Source organism: Schistocerca gregaria, unplaced genomic scaffold (assembly GCF_023897955.1).
Source record: "Schistocerca gregaria isolate iqSchGreg1 unplaced genomic scaffold, iqSchGreg1.2 ptg000386l, whole genome shotgun sequence".
Taxonomy (NCBI): Eukaryota; Metazoa; Arthropoda; class Insecta; order Orthoptera; family Acrididae; genus Schistocerca; species Schistocerca gregaria.
Genome location: NW_026061828.1, coordinates 2,298,973 through 2,301,975, shown reverse-complemented (window position 1 = coordinate 2,301,975; position 3,003 = coordinate 2,298,973).

Below are 3,003 nucleotides of genomic sequence, written 5' to 3'. Positions count from 1 at the left end.
AATGTAATCGTTTCAGAGAGAAGAGCGGATAATGTGACGATCTGGCTTTAAGTCGATTCGATAACAAATGACGAAAACGGACGGATTTCTCAGGTTTTTACTACATATGAACACTTTTCACATTGTCCCTTGCAACTTGGCTGCTAGTCTTTCTTTCATGCAAAATCTTAAGGTCCTAGCTCATGTCCAAGGCACCAAAGACGGCTAAAAAGTCAATAATCAATAACTAAAACTTGAATTGTACTACTTCTTACTGGCTATTACATCAACTTAGAAGCTTCTTCTGTGTTCTACTATGGTGCTTTCAGTATCTCCGCATACCGCAGCACGCGACATAGCTTTGCAGACGATAAATGTAAGCGTTTCCGAGAGAAAAGCGGCCAATGTGACGATCTGGATTTAAGTCGATTCGATAACAAATGACGAAAACGGACGGATTTCTTAGGTTTTTACTACATATGACACTTTCCATATTCGCCCGTGCAGCACGGCTGCTAGTCCTCCTTTCATGCAAAATCTTAAGGTCCTAGCTCATGTGCAATGCACCAAAGCCGGCTAAAAAGTCAATAATCGATAAAAGAACTTGAATTGTAATACTTCTTACTGGCTTTACATCAACTTAGAAGATTCATCTGTGTTCTACTATGGTGCTATCAGTATCTCCGCATACCGCAGCACTCGACATAGCTTTGCAGACGATAAATGTAACCGTTACAGAGAGAAGAGCGGCCAATGTGTCGATCTGGATTTTAGTCGAATTAATAACAAATGACGAAAACGGACGGATTTCTCAGGTATTTACTACATATGAATACTTTTCACATTCGCTCGTACAACGCGGCTGCTAGTCCTCCTTTCATGCAAAATCGTATAGTCCTACCTCATGTGAAAGGCACCAAAGCCGGCTAAAAAGTCAATAATCGATAACTAACTCTTGAATTGTACTACTTCTTACTGGCTATTACATCAACTTACGAGGTTCATCTGTGTTTTACTCTGATGCTTTTAGTGTCTCCGGATAACGTAGCACGCGACATAGCTTTGCAGACGATAAATGTAATCCTTTCAGAGAGAAGAGCGGCCAATGTGTCGATCTGGATTTAAGTCGAATCAATAACAAATGACGAAAACGGACGGATTTCTCAGATTCTTACTACATATGAACGCTTATCGTATTCTCCCGTGCAACGCAGTTGCTAGTCATCCTTTCATGCAAAATCCTAAGCTCCAGCAAATGTCCAAGTCTCCAAAGCGTGCTAAAAAGTCAATAACCAATAACTAAAACCTGAATTGTACTACTGCTTACTGGCTATTACATTACTTAGAAGCTTCATCTGTGTACTACTATAATGGTTTTAGTGTCTCCGCATACCGCAGCACGCGACATAGCTTTGCAGACGATAAATGTAATCGTTCCAGAGAGCAGAGCGGCAATTGTGTCGATCTGGATTTAGGTCGATTCGATAACAAATGACGAAAACGGACGAATTTCTCAGATTTTTACTACATATGAACACTTTTCACATTCTCCCGTGCATTGTGGCCACTAGCCTTCCCTTCATGAAATATCTTAAGGCCGTAACTCATGTCCAAGCGCCAATGAAGGGTAAAAAGTCAATAATCGATAGCTAAAACTTGAATTCTACTACTTCTTACTGGCTATTACGTAAACTTAGAAGTTTCATCTGTATTCTTCTATGGTGATTTTAGTAACGCCGCATACCACAGCACGCGACATAGCTTTGCAGACGATAAATGTAGCCGTTTCAGAGAGAAGAGCGGCCAATAAGACGATCTGGTGTTAAGTCGATTCGATAACAAATGACGAAATTGGACGGATTCTCAGTTTCTTACTACATATGAACACTTTTCACATTCGCCCGAGGACCGCGGCTGCTAGTCCTCCTTTCATGCAAAATCGTAAGGTCCAATCTAATGTCCAAGGCACCAAAGCCGGCAAAAAAAGTCAATAATCGATAACTAAAACTTGAGTTTTACTACGTCTTATTGTCTATAGCATCAACTTAGAAGATTCATCTGTGTTCTACTATGGTGCTTTTAGTGTCTCCGGATTCCGCTGAACATGACATAGCTTTGCAGACGAAAAATGTAACCGTTTCAGAGAGAAGAGCTGCCAATCTGACGATCTGGATTTAAGTCGATTCTGTAACAAATGACGAAAACGAACGGATTTCTCAGGTTTTTACTATATTTGAACACTTTTCACATTATCCCGCGCAACGCCGCCGCTAGTCCTCCTTTCATGCAAAGTCTAATGTCCAATCTAATGTCTAAGGCACCAAAGCCGGCAAAAAAAGTCAATAATCGATAACTAAAACTTGAGTTTTACTACTTCTTATTGGCTATAACATCAACTAAGAAGGTTCATCTGTGTTTTACTATGATGCTTTTAGTCTCTCCGGATACCGCACCACGCGACATAGTTTTGCAGAGGATAAATGTAACCGTGTCAGAGAGAAGAGAGGCCAATGTGACGATCTGGCTTTAAGTCGATACGATAAAAATTGGCAAAACCGGACAGATTTCTCAGGTTTCTAATACATATGAACTCTTTTCACATTCGCCCGTGCAAAGCAGCTGCTAGTCCTGATTTGATGCAAAGTCTTAAAGTCGTAGCTCATGTCCAATACCCCAAAGCCAGCTAAAAAGTCAATAATCGATATCTATAACGTTATTGTACTACTTCTTACTGGCTGTTACATCAACTTAGAAGTTTCATCTGTTTTCAACTATGGTGCTGTTAGTGTCTCCGCAAACCGCAGCACGCGACATAGCTTTGCAGACGATAAATGTAACCGTTTCAGAGAGAAGAGCGACCAATGTGACGATCTGGCTTTAAGTCGATTTGATAAGAAATGACGAAAGGGGACGTATTTCTCAGGTTTTTACTACATATGAACACTTTTCACATTCTCCCGTGCAACGCAGCTGCTAGTCTTCCTTTGATGCAAAGTCTTAAGGTCCTAGCTCATGTCCAATACC